General features: G+C 42.1%; 1 pseudogene; it reads right to left on the reverse strand.

Annotated features, from left to right (window-relative positions):
• Positions 1-8,085: 8,085 nt before the first annotated feature.
• LOC103012248 (thioredoxin-like protein 1) lies at positions 8,086-13,146 on the reverse strand (annotated as a pseudogene).
• Between the last annotated feature and the right edge of the window lie 3,732 nt (positions 13,147-16,878).

Here is a 16,878-nt window from a genome sequence, read left to right on the forward strand (position 1 = left end):
TGCCCTAAGTAGCTCTCTCACCAGCCTGTGGTACCCCCTTCCCTTTGCCTGTTCCAGAACATCTGCCATTAGAGCCAACCTTTTGGGTTTGGAAATAAATCAGACAATAGCTTTGGAAGGCCACTGTTAACTGTACCTTTGACATCTGGCATCTGTGGGGGTGGTGAGGGGGGAGCAGCAGGCTTCCTTGGAGTCTTCCTATGTCAGCACCCAGGCAGGCAGAGCCCTGGGTATCTTCCAGCTGCCTCCAGCTGGATTTGGGAGGACATAGAGACTAGATAAGTTTCACTGATTTGAACCCTGAGCTTTGCTGAGCCGGAATCATCCTGGCTGTTGGACTGCCACAGGGCTCAGGGTCAAGGGAGAGTATCCAGATGTCTCCAAGCCATGTGAGCAAGTCTGCAGCCTGGAGCTGCTTTCTGGAGGGGCAGAAGGAGATGGTGAAGCCCTCGGGTCCTCAGCCCCTGCAGGTGTAGCCAGGAGTGCCCTGAGCTGTACCTGTCTCGCATTACTGCCCCCAGCTTTCCAGCCAGCTCTGCAGTCTGGCTGGCTTTGTTTGCTGCAGTGCTGTGTCCCCTCTGGCACAGGTGGTGCGGATGCTCTGCAGGGCCCAGCAGAGGTGCACCAGGCAGCCTCCAGTGTCCCTGCGTAGCTGAGAGCACCGCAGTGAGGGCTCGGGCCAGCTCTGGGCTGGCTGCCAACAGCCTCTTGCAGACTGCGTCACAGCACAGATCTCTTGCTTGCAGGCAAGGGAGGAGTACAGAAAGCTTGGGACTTGAAATGTCTCTGGCGCTGCTTCATCCCCCTTTCCACACCCGTCTGCTGTTTCAAGTGGTTCCTTTTCCTTTCCTCCACCCTGCCTCCTCCCCCGCCCCCCCCCACCCTTATCATGCTGACACATTTGTGTCCTTCTGATGGCTTTTCATGTCAACTTCCAAACAAAATGACTCAGACCATAGTGCATCCCATCAGGACAGCGCTTTCTAGGGAGAAACAGGCTGGCTGACCTTATTATGTGTTAGGCATGTCAATGGGTTTCAGCGTGAAGTAATGAAAATCAGCAGTTTCCATCTAGAGGCCTTTCCTGCATGGAACCAGCAGGGTTCCCTTGCTACTCAAGTTCACCTTTCCGTATCTTGATTTCCCCATCTGTAAAATGAGAACAGTTACTCCTCCCTTATCTGTTTTACCAGGTCTTGTGAGTGTCATGGGGAATATTAGAAGGTTTCATAAAGTTTAGTGTACAGGAAGTTACCTGGGGAGCTTGTTAAAATGCAGATCCTGATTCCGTAAGTCGGGGGTGAGGCCTGAGATTCTGCATTTCTAACAGACTCCTGGGCTAATGGATGCTGCTGGTCTGGGTACCACTCTGAGTAGTGAGGAGCTAGTAAATAAGAGGAAAATTTGAACATCATGAAGCACCAGGAAACTGTAGCATTTTAATTATTCTATGTGTTTGTCCTTCTAAAAAGCACATTTACATCTTTAAAAGAGTCTTCACATCTTTAATTCAGATGAATGTCATTATTTTTGGCATCTTAGAGAGCTACTAGAGAGAAAATGTAAAGCTAAGAGGGACTGATTATCATTTCTGTTGTCACTGAAGCTGCCTCTTCCTTTTTTCTCCCCTTTCCTCCTCTCAGAGCTGGGATTGAATATGGATTCAAATGCAATTTCTTACCTAAGCAACCTATTGTCAGCAGGTGAACAAGGGTGTTGGGTCATTCCCCAGGCCAGATGAGGGACAAAAGAGGGGTTGATTAAAAGCCATTGTTTTCTCAAGAGAAAGAGTATATATGTACATCAAAAGTCATGCAGAGTTGGCCCTCCATATCCAAGGGTTCCACATGCTCAGACTCCAACAACTGTGGATTGGTAATACTCAGAAAAAAAAAAAAAAATACAGAAAGTTCCAAAAAGCAGAACCTGAATTTGCTGTGCATGGGAAATGTTATTTACATAACATTTACATTGTATTAGATATTATAAGTAATCTAAGGATGATTTAAAGTATATGAGAGGGAGGATGTGCGTCGGTTATATGCAAACACTGTGTGCCATTTTATATAAGGGACTTGAGCATCTGTGGATTTTGGTATCCAGAGTGGGTCCTGGAACCAATCCCCTGCAGATACTGAGGGAGGACTGTATAAGAATGTTTATAGCACCACTATTTATAAAGTCAAAGCTGGAAAGAACCCAAATGTCTAATAGTAATAGAATAGAATAAATAAATTGGGCTGTATTCATACAATGGGATACTACAGAACAATAAAAAATGAATCAACTACTATAACATGTACCCTCATATATAGATCCTATAGGTGAAATTTGTTACCAGACTCAAATTTGGCTGCCCAAGAATCCAATACTGAGAGACAAGAGTTGGGCAAAGGGAAAGGTAGCTTTATTGAGGAAGCTGGCCATCCTGAGGAGAAGGTGGACTCATGTCCCAAAGAACCAACTCCCAACTCCCCAGATTTTGCTTGGAGATTATATAGGGAAAGGGGAAAGGGAGCTACATGCTGGGGAGGGGGCAATATTCTATTTTCAGATATAATTGTCTCAATCTTGCAATTCTAAGTAGCCATCAGGTCTTGCTTGCTGTTGGAACATTAGCTGAGCCATAAGTCTCTGGTCAGCTGGGAGGGCCCCTGCACGGTCCTGCTCAGTTTCAAAATGATGAGCAGACATAAGACATGCTGTATGATCCCATTTATATGAAGTTCAAAAACAAGCAAAACTAAGTAACAGGGTTACTTCTGTATGAGGTAGCGGTGTTGACAGGGAATGGACATAAGGGAGCCTTCTAGGGGATAGAAAATGCCTTCATATTGGTCTGAGCTGAACTCTTAAGATTTGTACAAATTCTTGGATGCTTATTATATCATAATAAAGAAAATTTAAAGCTACAAAAAGAGAAAGGCTAGTTCTAATTTTACTCCCACATTTCACATTTCTGGGCCCTGCTCTCCTTCTCTCCTTTATGACACATCTTTTATTAAATGGAAGCCCCTATTGGCCATACTAGTCAACTTCCCTGATTTGCTTTCTGCTGGCTTCCCAGGTACCTCTGCTGGACCATGGAACAGAAGTAGAACCTGCCTTCACATCACTTCCCCTGTGACTGCACAGAAGGCTTCAGGCTGTGTTGTTTGCTGCCCACAGGTTCTCCTCTGAGCTTGAAGCCTGCCCCTGCCTCCGGTGCTGTGTCCTCTGGTCACCAGAACCCTTGCTCTCTCCAGGGCTCTGAGCTGCAAACCTGCCTCCCCAAGTCCAAAATCAGGCATGCAGAGCTGTTTGTACTTTGAAGTTTAATGCTTCTCTCCCACATTTGGGTTTATCCAAGAGGGATCTGAAAATTGTGGGCCATCTGTTGTGAAAATATCTGTTGCCACAATAATGCTGCCTAACAAGCCACTCCAAAACTCAGCATCTTCAAACAACAATCACTATTAGTTCTCAAGGTTATGGTTCAGCTGGGCGGTCCTTCTGCTTGGGGCTCTGCTGACCTCTGCTGCACTTGCTTATGAGTTGGTGGTCAGCTGGAGGATGACTGCTCAAGAATGGCCTCACCCGCATGCTTGTTCGTCAGCTGGCTGCTGGCTGGGGGGATGGCACGACAGAGTCACATGTCCCTCATCCTCCAGCAGACTAGTCTGGATATTGTCACATGGTGATAGCTAAGGGTCTGAGAGAGAAGGGTGCTCAAGGGCACTGGAGGTGAGGCTTGGAGCTGGAAAAACATTCCTTCTGCTCTATTTTACCCATCAAAACAAATCACAGACCAGCCCAGGTTCCAGGGGTGGGAAACATAATCTGCATCTAGTTTAGAGAAACTGCAAAATCACATTGCAATAAGTGTGCAAGGGGTGGAAAATCAGGGCCATTTTTTTGGTTTTTTTGTATTCAATCTACTACATGTGGCTGGGGTATGAAAACAGAGGCATTGGGAATTGGGTCTTTTCCCTTCTGCAAAGCATCTGTGGGGTAGCAGCTGCTCTCCAGGCCTCCTGCAGCCTTGACTCTGACCCCACAAAACCAGTCAAACCTGTTCTCCAGCCCTCTTTTATGCATTATTCCTTTGGGGCTCAGCAGACTTTTAATCCTGCTGGTCAAATAAATGTGTGGAAATCTGAGTGAGCACATAAAAAGGAAATGTTTTAGGTCAAGTTTCCTAGAAGAGCCCGGAATGGGGATTTTTGTCAAGTGATTTGTTGTGGAAAGAATCTCAGGAAAGGGGAGGGGACTAAGGTGTGGGTGTGTTCTCCCACTCTGAGACAAGGAAGCTGGGCTTATTTGCCCCCATATCTGTCAGTCATTGTCTATGGCTGCCCCTGGGTGAGGGGTGACACACATCTCCATTGCTGTGGCTTCCATCAGCCTCAGGCAATTTTCTAGAAGATGTAGTCATGAGCTCTTAATGGCAACACTCAGAGCAGCTGGGGAATGGAAATGTGGTCCAGGAAAGGGGGTTCTGGGCTGGACCCCAAGAGCATTTGCTAACAGAGGCACTATTTAGAAACTGAATTCTGAACTCAAAGAAGGTCTAGGGAAAACCTAGTGGAGACCTGATAACTGTGTCCCAATTTTGATGAGTTGTAATGACACATAGAGGAACCCATTCTGTAGGTAGATCTAGGATCCATAATTGGACTCTCAATAGAGGCAGATTTGGGCTTAACAGAAGGGGAGAACATTGCATAATTTGAGAATTCTAAAAATGAAAAGGAATGCCCTGGGAGTGGTGAATTTTTGAAAAAGAGATTGGGCAACATTCAGTGGGAAGATAGTATAGGATATTAGTTAGGTTCTCAAAGAAAGAAAGCGAGGGATGATGACTAAAATCCCACATCCTTGAGTTCTTGATGTTCTGGCCAGAGATTCAAGAGGGAAGAGTATAAAGGGGACATTCATTCAGGGCAAATACACTTCTTCTATTAATACAGAGCTTTGGCCTCAATCTCTTGTTTATCACTCCCAGCTCTGGCTGGCTGGGCCACATGCCAGCTGAGAGGTAGATTGACGGGAACTTCATGCAGTCAGAGTGAGCCCTGGTGAACATGCAATATCAGCTAAAAAGGAGAAGAGAAAGGTGGACGCTTAAAGAAATGTCAAGATAGACCCCAAGAAGAACGGTCACCCAAAACAACATTGCCCAGCCCTGCCTTTGAGTCTTATTGGAGGTAGACCCTCACATATTTGGGTGTTCGGCTTGGCACAGAGACCAGTGGAATTTTCTCCTGCCTCTAGTCTGGCTGCACAATAGAATCACTTGGAGACCTTTTAAAAACCTTATTGTCCAGCTTCTCTCCAGACCAATAAAATCAGAATTTCTGGGGGTGGGAGACATATCAGTAATTTTTAGTTAGAGCAGTAATCCTCAGACTTTAGCATGCATCAGAGTTATCTGGTGGGCTTGAAATATAGATTTCTTAGTCCCAACCTCAGAGATTCTGATTCAGTAAATCTGGGAAAGGTCTAAAAATTTGCTTTTTTACAAGTACCCAGGTGATACCAATGCTGCTGGTCTGGGAACCACATTTTAAGAACCCACTGATAGAGACAGACAGAAAGAATGAGGAAAACCTGTCTGTGATGGTTTCAATGTAAGGCTGCCTCAAGTGAGGGCTTGATGTGGGTGACTCTTCCATGTCCTTTCTTGAATTCCCTAGTTCTGTGGCTGTTCACACTGGCCCCAAAACCTGGATATTATTTGTATTCAGCTGTGGGGTGCCAGATAGTCAGACCCTCAAAATGGTTGGGTAAACATTTTCAAGATATCCTAGGTATTCAACAGTGGGTAGAAACAAACCCATGTTGGGTCAAATAGGTGTTTGAAATCTTATCTCCCCCTGAAGATACCAGGGTATTTCTTGGGAGTCAACTCACATTTGTATTGAGTTTCAGGCCCCAAGGACTTCCTTTTGCTGCATCTGCTTGCTAAGAGCTCCCCGCCCTATCCCCCCAAAGCTTACTTGAGGGAAAAACTTTTCTCCAATATCAATGAGTTTGGAAGATACTTAGGTGACATTGTCACGTATGCCTCTTTTGAAGACTCTCTCTCTCACTGTCTACTAATAATTGCTAACTTCCCGAAGAAGCCAGGAGAGATTAATTTTCTGTATAAGCTGATCTATGGCTGGCCACCTCTGAGAAGATGGCCTGAGTCACTCTCCTTGACTCATGCTCACTGCAGAATATTCAGTGATAAAAATCTTCCCTTTAAACACAGAAAATTTATGGGCAAACTTCAAGATCCTCCATCTAAATTCACAATTAATCTAGAGACTAGGGAGGAAAAGCAAATAAAGGCCATTTACAGGGCAGCAAAAAGGGATGCCCCAAATATGGGTTTTCTGGCCCTGTTCCCAGGTTGTGACCATGAAGCCTTTGCTGGTCACGTTCCCTTGTTTCCCCAAATAGGGGTGAAGCTGACTCTGCTCCAATTATAAGGCCTAAGTAGTTTAAAATTTAAGATGTTTTTGAGAATCCATACAACAGAAGGATAACTATAATATGACTACTACTATCATTTATTGAGCATAAGTCACTGTTTTAATGACTGAACCCTGAATTCTTAGAAGTCATTTAGTCTTCCTGATGCCCTTGGGTGATGAATTCAATTACTCCTCCATTTTTCAGATGGGTGATCTGGGCAAAGAGAGGGAGCTGACTTGAATTCAATCACAGCTGTTAAAAGTGGTGAAGCCAGGATTAGAGGCCCAGCAGGCTGACTTCAGAGCTCTTGACCTCATGATGTACTAAACAAAACAAATCAAAAACAACCCGACAGGGCTTCCCTGCTGGCGCAGTGGTTGAGAATCTGCCTGCCGATGCAGGGGACACGGGTTCGGGCCCTGGTCTGGGAGGATCCCACGTGCTGCGGAGAGGCTGGGCCCCTGAGCCACAACTACTGGGCCTGCGCGTCTGGGGCCTGTGCTGCTTAACGGGAGAGGCCGCGGTGGTGAGAGGCCCGCGCACCGCGATGGAGGGTGGCCCCCGCTTGCCACAACTGGAGAAAGCCCTCGCACAGAAACGAAGACCCAACACAGCCAAAAAAAACAAACCAAAAAAAAAAAACAAAAAAAAAGCAACCCGACACAGGGATGGACTAGTCTCAGGGAAAGTTTTTTGTTTGTTTGTTTGTTTGTTTGTTTTACTGTCAGGCCTGTGGAGAAAGTTGGGGTGTTGTATTTATGAAAGGAGGAAGTTTTGTGGGGTTCAAAAGAATTTAGGTGTCTTCAGCTTTGAAACTAGAGCAGGAGAGGTAAAGGGCTCATTAACAATTACAAGTGACCCTTGAACAACATGGATTTTAACTGTGTGGGTCCACTTAAACTTGGATTTTTTTCACTGAATAGTACTACAGTATTACAAGATCTAAGGTTGGCAGTTCTCTGGCGAGCCAGTGGTTAAGACTCTGCGCTTTCACTGCCAAGGGCTGGGATCAATCCCTAGTCAGGGAATTAAGATCCTGCAAGCCGTGTGGCCAAAAAAAAAAAAAGAAAGATCCAAGGTTGGTTGAATTCACGGATACAGAACTGTGGATACAGAAGAAATGTGCATATAGAGGGCTGACTATAAGTTATACTTGGATTTTCAACTGCACAGAGGATCAGTGCCCCTAACCTTGCTTGTACAAGGGTCAACTCTATAACATGCCCAATTATTTGTTATAATTTTTTTTTACCATCTGAACAAAGGCAATGATTTATTGGTAATGGCAATGAATGAAATATTGAAAGTCTTATACACACTACCATATATATAAAATAGATAATGAATAAGGACCTACTGTATAGCACAGGGAACTCTACTCAATACTTTGTAATGGCCTATATGGGAAAAGAATCTGAAAAAGAGTGTATATATGTATACGTATAACTGATTCACTGTGCTGTATACCTGAAACTAACACAACATTGTAAATCAACTATATATTTTTTTAAATTAAATTAAAAAAAAAAAAAAGAAGGTCTCTGGCAAGAATCAAGCAATTATCCAAGAGTTGTAGATCTGATTGCAATATGGTCTTCCAGTGTCTTTTGTATCTTTGTGGCTTTCTCCTTTTTTGCAAACTACTCATTTGAAATCATTCATGTTTGCTTCCTGGACTGGAGTCCCAATAAAAGTAAAATATGAAATTCTAGTTGTTTCTTCTTCACCTTGATTGGACTGAACAAATATAGTTATGCTGTTAACATTCTGAAACTTAACATATGAAGTGGGACAATACCATCTTCTTTCATATCATCCTCTGATAGTTCCAGAGCTGGAATTGGTTCACTTCTTTCTGCCTCTTCAAAATCCATAGATAGGGGTAGATTGATAGAAATTTTTACGTATTTCGGACACTGACCATTATCTGGACCTTGAAATTTCAATGAATAAAGCTTAACAGGCTGATTGAAGACCACAGTAATAAGCAGCTGCCCATCCCAATCAGATTCCAAGAAGGTCATGTCTTTTCATAAACAGTTAAATCCATGCTCCTCATTTTCATTAAGACATTCACAGCCAGCTTTGTTAATAAAAAAGCATAAAATCTATATAGCCTTTTGGAATATCTGTGTCTTCATTGCTTCCAGGGTTGTTTTCTAAGTGCTGCTTGATTTTTTCCTCTAGTCCCACAGCATTTGCTCCTTGATACTGATCAACTCTCACTTTGTTTCAAAAAAACAAAAATGTAGGTATTGCTGATTCCCTGACACTGACGTACACCTACTTCCAAAAAAACTGCTTGTGGATACTTATTACTCATAGAGCTGAATGCTGGGGCAATCCTTAAACACGGTCCACACCCTCACATGGTGAATTTGACCACGGTGAGTCTGGAAATCTAGGTCACTCCCGACCCATTTCACACCCACCACTCTCAGAGAGCCTGGCAGGGCGGCCACAACACCACCGGCTTCAAAACTGAAGGAGAAGAAGACCCTGGAGAGGAAGGGGGGAGGCTCAGGAAGACCTAGGCCTGGACAAAGGAGGTGGTGACCCTGGTGTCTTCTCCAGGGGCCCCCAAGTGCCGAGTCAGGCCAGAGAGCGGAGCAGCAGGGGGGGCGGGATGGGAGGGGGAGAGGAAAGATGAAGGAAGAGAAGGTCTATAATTTTATATGATGTAATCATAGATGCATTTATACAATATATAATGTAAGATACAACTAACAACACATTATACATATGAGATACATAATACACACTATATTGATTATAATGTGTTATACATTTAAAATTATATATAGTTTTATATATATTTTATAACATTATTTATATATATACGTATATAGTGTGTATATATATAAATTTTTGGAATAGTTTTTGGAATAGTTTTATTAGGCTATTATTCACCTACCACAAAATTCAGTAAAGTCCACAAATCCAAAAAGGGAGTAAATAAAATGGGGCTGATAGAAAACTCTCCTTCTCGGGGTGTCTGTAGATGGCCCATCTGATCAGGAATTTGATTACATGGGTTGATCAACATATGTAATAGAGGATAGGATATTGAAATGTTTTGTTTCCCGGCTTCTAACCTACAGGCTAGGTGAGAACGATCATTTTTATTTTTTAAAAGATAAAATTTTAGTTATCAATATTTCTCAATGTCAACTATAATAATTGCATCCAATCTGTTTATTAAATCATTTCAAATTTAGGGCAATATCTCTCTTAATTTTGTGGTTTTAACGTTTTTCTTAAAAGCAAAATAAGACAGGACTTAAAAATTCCTCGGCTAGTTTTCTTTGACCACATCTGACCACATCGAGTCTGGTTTCTAAGTTCCTAATGGTTTCAATCAGGTTCTCATTCTCCTTAAATTGTCGTTGAGCTGTTGAAGAGGGTTATAATTTCCTCCATATTTATTTGAAATTGAATGGTCAATTAAAATACACACTAACTAACCCCTAAACTGACTGGACTTCTAAGAGATTTTTCAAAATGTATTTAAGGGAATAGTAAAATAAATGATGCTTGAATGGTTAAAAGCCCTACAATTCTTTAAAAAGCCCATTTTAATTTAGGCTGAACCCCATGCAATGTGAAAAGTGCTACAAAGAACGGAGTGGGGGCAGTGAGGGTGCTTGTGTTCTTCATCCAAAGGAAGGTAGAAATAGTACAAGCAGAGAGGTGAAGATTAGCGGAGACAAAGAAAGGGATGGTGGCTTCCGATCTGGCACCCTAGCATCTCCTTAGAATTAAATGGATGTGAGGCCCATGAGGGAAGCTTGGCCCCAGCCTCTGGGAAACCAGTCTCACAAAGTGCCCTGCACCCAAGAGTAACAGACAATGAAGTGTCTGTCAGAGCCACCTTCCCTCCAAGGACTATGCACATCTGAACAAGAAGCATACAGGGTCCAAACACCAGGGGGCAGAGCCCCCCAAATTCTATGCTGCACACAACTTCCTGGACCCTTCTGGGAACTGGGGGGGTGGGAGGGAAAACTCTTCATTCTCACTGAGACTGAATCTTCCTCAACCCAAGTGAAAAGAGGACTGAGAGTCAGCTACAATTTAATTTTTTTAAATTGAAGAATAAAGTATTGTGCCATATTTTTAAGCATGAGAATTTTTGGCAGCAGAAACAAGCTGACAACTTACGTTAAAATTTTTCTCTTTGATCTCTGCATTTTCTCACCTCTGGGAAAGATGTCAGACCCAAGCCGACATGGCTAAAGCAGGTACTTTGTTGCTGGAATTAGAACAGATGATGGAGGCAAATCCACAGTGATGGAAACTCTCTCACTTATATTTAACATGGGCCTTCTGGGTTGCATGCTTTAAGAATGGAGGCACTGTGAAAAGACAAAGGGCCCAGAACCCAGGGGTTGTTCAAAAATCATTTTACCTTGTCAGAGACAGCACCAGGGTACAGCTAAGAGAATGAGCTGGGTTCAATCCGAGCTTCACCACTACTGCTGTGTGATCTGAAGAATGTTACTTATCTTCTCTGTGTTTCAATTCCATTATTTGTATATGGGCATAATCATGGAGTATCCTATAATTTTATTGAGATGATTAAATTAGCTAATATATCCATAGCATTTAGAACATTGTCTTGCCCAGGATTAGGGCTCAGTGAATGTTAGTACCATCATCATCATCTTTATCATCATTATTATTACATAGGATTATGTCAGGTGACCAGGGTACTAATTTGACTTTATTCCTTTCCTTTTGCAAAACAAAAAGGACTAAATCAAATGCACTAATATCAGCTATTTCTAAACACATTTTTAGCAGCAGAAATAATTTTTCCCAGACATACTTCTGAAGAAGCTAAGCATATATGTATTCATTGATATTCTTTTGATTCTAGTTGCTTAAGTCAACAGGCAAAATAAATTTATGGGCTCAAATTAAAAAATAACCCAGGAAGGTCCAGCTTCAAGCATAGCTGGATACAGAGGTACAAACAAAGATATCAAGATCAGTTTGTCTGCCTCCTCTCTCCTCTGCTTTCCCTCTTTCTATTCCATTCCCAGGATCCTTGCCTCCTCATCACAGGATGACTGCTGGAATCTCTTAGAGCAACATCCTTTTAATGTCCAATATAGTGAAGAAGAGTGAACATCTTTCCCCCAGAATTCCCTGTGAAGGTCCTGACATTCACTTTGATTGGCTGGCCTGGACCTCATGTCCAAACCTACAGCAATCATAATGGCCAGAGGAATGTGTTGCACTGATGGGTCACTGGAGTCACATGTCCCACCCCTGAGGCTGGAAAGAAGCCCTGACCCTGAGAACAGAGAAAAGGAAAAGGTTGTTCCCACTAGGCTTGCCCTGCACACTACCTCCTTGACAGTCCCTTCTCAAAACCCCAAGTGCTCCTAGTTTGAAACTCCCTGTACGTGGGGATCTCTAGCATTCTGCACGTTTGCTAGGATGCAAATCCTGTCTAAGCAATTACTACGTTCAGGGACCAGAGTAGTCCCCTTAGGGAGGTTCCACTGATTCTCTGTCAAATCATAGCCTGCAGACAGCTACCAGCTCCAGCGTCCCGTGTGGCATTGCTTTGTCTCTGTGTGCTCACATCAGTGCCGCTTACCATAGCCTTGTATCTAGTGGGGGCAGGAGAATCATCTGGGTTGAGTTCCACATCACATTATGAGTGATGCCTCCTCTTCTAGTTATTTACTGCAATGTAACCAACAACCTCAAAACATAGGGTCTTAAGACAATAATAACTTATTAGTGTCTCTCATGGTTCTGGGGTCAGCCAGGTTCCTCTGGGCACATCTGGCTCCCAGCTCTTGGTGGTTACAGTCAGAAAGCAACTAGAGCCAGAGTCATCTTGAAGTTTTCTACATTCACATGCATGGCATTCTATGGCCTGGGAAGATGGAATGGCTGGGGCTGGAACGGCTGGGGCTCATTGGTCATCTCTCTTCTTTCTCAGTGGTCTCTCCACCTGGTACCTTCAGCACATGGCAGTCTCAGGGTTACTTCTGTTGCACTCCTTAGGTTGAGGCAATGACAAAGCCCACCCGATTTCAAAGGGTGGGAACGCAGACCCTACCCCTTAGTGGAAGAGTGTCAAAGGATGCATAGCCCTCTTAAACCATCATATCTCCTGGGGATGGCAGGGGGTCAACATAAAATCATGTTTTAGAGGTTATCCTTGGTCATGCTGTTCTAATTCAGTCCTGCCCTTGGCGGAAATGAGGTGGGATTATCAGGACATACCAAGAAAAATGGCTTCTTAAACAACTGTGTGCCAGAAAAGAGGCTTAGACACCACACGTAAATGCAACGGTCTCCATCTGGGCACACTGAGCTATTTTGGATAGTTGGGATCCCTTCTAACCCTTGCAGAAATATTGTAATCTTCACCCTAGTGCAGTTTGAGTTTTGCAATGGAATATAGCTGGAACCAAGAACAACATTCTCTTTTCTACTTACTTATTAAAAGCAGTGAGCCACTCTGGAGGGACAGTGACTACAATTTGATGTTATTATGCAGAGTTTGACCATTGGAGGAAAAAGACAATGTTATCTTTAAGGTAGGCTCTGGTTTTAATTGCAAATTTTAGAATGGGGCTTCATATCCAGGATAAGAAAGAAAATACACAAACTGCTGACTGAATCAATGCTCAACACTCTGCTCTCTGTGTCCTCCTCGTCCTTGGGGTGCTTATCAAGCATGTAAGCAAAATCAGAAGTCAGGGAGAAAGCAAGAAAGGAATGCATTTACATGAGCCTCCAGAGGAAACCATTTCAGACTGGATTATGGAATCCTGATTCTCAGATAATTGCAAGAGTGTTTAAGAAAAGGTTGCACAGGTGAAAGTGTGAAGCTATTGTCAAAACATGCAAATGTTTTGTCTTCCTTTTAATTTCCGACACCAAGTCAGTCCTAACACCTTTTATTGGACCTTAAATGTCTCAAAAATAATGGAAGAACAAAACTTCTCATTATAGAATTGACCTCTTACTGGGAGCTAAGTTCTACTGAATAAAGAGGTCTAGATAAAATTATTAAACCAAAGCAAAGATGATCTCCAGCCTTCCACTCCTTAATGTGCTAACATTCGGGTCTGCAAAATCCATTCTCTTCCCAGTGACTCTGGCAGTGCTAATTCCGGGATGCTATGGCCAACTCCTTTCTTCTCAAGGGCCAAAACTCTGTCCAGGTAACTGGCAAATGTTTATAAATATGGCCATTCAATAGGCATTCAATTTGCATTTACTGAGCACCAACCACATGCCAGGGGCTGTTCTAGGTACTTGTTTTACAGAAGTGAATAAGCCAATCATAATTTTGATGTATGAAAATTACAGTTTGGTACCATGTCTTTCTAGAAGAGCAGCCGTGGGAGGGGGGAATCCTATACATTAGTCATATCTACTGTAGAGCCAAGAGGGAGACCAAAAGAGAGTTTTCTAAGCTTTGTAGCTGAATGATGCTCCTCTTTTTCCCCCAGTCCTATACATATTTTCTAGGAAAAATATGGAGAACCCCAGATGTAGCTGGTATAATAGCAAATGTTTTCTGTAAGGCTGAACTATTAGTTAAATTTCTCCAAGGGCTTCCTTGGTGGCGCAGTGGTTGAGAATCTGCCTGCCAATGCAGGGGACATGGGTTTGAGCCCTGGTCTGGGAAGATCCCACATGCCACGGAGCAACTGGGCCCGTGAGCCACAACTACTGAGCCTGCGCGTCTGGAGCCTGTGCTCCGCAACAAGAGAGGCCGCGATAGTGAGAGGCCCGCGCACCGCGATGAAGAGTGGCCCCCGCTCGCCACAACTAGAGAAAGCCCCCGCACAGAAACGAAGACCCAACACAGCCAAAAATAAAGAAATAAATAAATAAAGTGTAAAATTTCTCCAAGATAGAAAATCACAAATATTGGTTCAAAGTGCATGCATGTCATTCCCTATCAATGTAAAATTTTGTTTTGGGGAACAGAGTTGGATTTATTAACTTGTGGCTAATGCTGAAGGGAAAAGACATTGATGCTGTTGTTGGTGAAAAAAAATCAACGGGCAGGTGGAATATGGAACCCATTCAATCAACAAATATTTATTAAGTTCCCAGACGTCCTAGGGTTATCATGACAAACAAGAGAGAGTGACTCCTGTTGTGAAATTTGTGTTCTGGTTGGGGAGACCGATAGCAATGAGCGCAAAAAAAAATAAATTCTGTAATGATAGTGAAGATGATCCAGGACCTCGGAAAAAGAATGGAGGCAAAGATCGAGAAGATGCAAGAAATGTTTAAAAAATACCCAGAAGAATTAAAGAAAAAAGAAACAGAGATGAACAATACAATAACTGATATGAAAACTACACTAGAAGGAATCAATAGCAGAATAACTGAGGCAGAAGAACGGATAAGTGACCTGGAAGAGAGAATGGTGGAATTCACTGCTGCGCAACAGAATAAAGAAAAAAGAATGAAAAGAAATGAAGATAGCCTAAGAGAACTCTGGGACAATATTAAATGCAACAACATTCGCATTATAGGGGTCCCAGAAGGAGAAGAGAGAGAGAAAGGACCAGAGAAAATACCTGAAGAGATTATAGTTGAAAACTTCCCTAATATGGGAAAGGAAATAACCACCCAAGTCCAGGAAGTGCAGAGAGTCCATACAGGACAAACCCAAGGAGAAACATGCCAAGACACATAGTAATCAAATAGGCAAAAATTAAAGACAAAGAAAAATTATTGAAAACATCAAGGGGAAAATGACAAAAAATATACAAGGGAACTCCCATAAGGTTAACAGCTGATTTCTCAGCAGATACTCTACAAGCCAGAAGGGAGTGGCATGATATACTTAAAGTGATGAAAGGGAAGAACCTACAACCAAGATTACTCTACCCGGCAAGGATCTCATTCAGATTTGTGGAGAAATCAAAAGCTTTACAGAGAAGCAAAAGCTAAGAGAATTCAGTACCACAAAACCAGCTCTACAACAAATGCTAAAGGAATTTCTCTAAGTGGGAAACACAAGAGAAGAAAAGGACCTACAAAAACAAACCCAAAACAATTAAGAAATTGGTAATAGGAACATACATATTGATAATTACCTTAAACGTGAATGGATTAAATGCTCCAACCAAAAGACAAAAGCTTGCTGAATGGATACAAAAACAAGACCCATATATATGCTGTCTACAAGAGACCCACTTCAGACTTAGGGACACATACAGACTGAAAGTGAGGGGATGGAAAAAGATATACCATGCAAATGGAAATCAAAAGAAAGCTGGAGTAGCATCACTAATATCACATAAAATAGACTTTAAAATAAAGAATGTTACAAGAGGCAAGGAAGGACACTACATAATGATCAAGGGATCAATCCAAAAAGAAAATATAAAAATTATAAATATATATGCACCCAACATAGGAGCACCCCAATAGATAAGGCAACTGCTAACAGCTATAAAAGAGAACATTGACAGTAACACAATAATAGTGGGGAACCTTAACACCTCACTTACACCAATGGACAGATCATCCAAACAGAAAATTAATAAGGAAACACAAGCTTTAAATGACACAATAGACCAGATAGATTTAATTGATATTTACAGGACATTCCATCTAAAAACAGCAGATTACACTTTCTTCTCAAGTGCGCATGGAACATTCTCCAGGATAGATCACATCTTGGGTCACAAATCAAGCCTCAGTAAATTTAAGAAAAGTGAAATCATATCAAGCATCTTTTCTGACCACAACGCAATGAGATTAGAAATGAATTAGAGGGAAAAAACTGTAAAAAACACAAACACATGGAGGCTAAACAATACGTTACTAAATAACCAAGAGATCACTGAAGAAATCAAAGAAGAAATCAAAATATACCTAGAGACAAATGACAATGAGAACACGATGATCTAAAACCTATGGGATGCAGCAAAAGCAGTTCTAAGAGGGAAGTTTATAGCTTTACAAGCCTACCTCAAGAAACAAGAAAAATCTCAAATAAACAATCTAATCTTGCACCTAAAGGAACTAGAGAAAGAAGAACAAAGAAAACTCAAAGTTAGCAGAAGGAAAGAAATCATAAAGGTCAGAGCGGAAATAAATGAAATAGAAACAAAACAATAGCAAAGATCAATAAAACTAAAAGCTGGTTCTTTCAGAATATAAACAATATTGATAAACCATTAGCCAGACTCAACAAGAAAAAGAGGGAGAGGATTCAGATCAATAAAATTAGAAATGAAAAAGAGGAAGTTACAACAGACACCGCAGAAATACAAAGCATCCTAAGAGATTACTACAAGCAACTCTATGCCAATAAAATGGACAACCTGAAAAAAATGGACAAATTCTTAGAAAGGTATAACCTTCCAAGACTGAACCAGGAAGAAATAGAAAATATGAACAGACCAATCACAAGTAATGAAATTGAAACTGTGA

This window comes from Balaenoptera acutorostrata, chromosome 15 (genome assembly GCF_949987535.1).
Source record: "Balaenoptera acutorostrata chromosome 15, mBalAcu1.1, whole genome shotgun sequence".
Taxonomy (NCBI): domain Eukaryota; kingdom Metazoa; phylum Chordata; class Mammalia; order Artiodactyla; family Balaenopteridae; genus Balaenoptera; species Balaenoptera acutorostrata.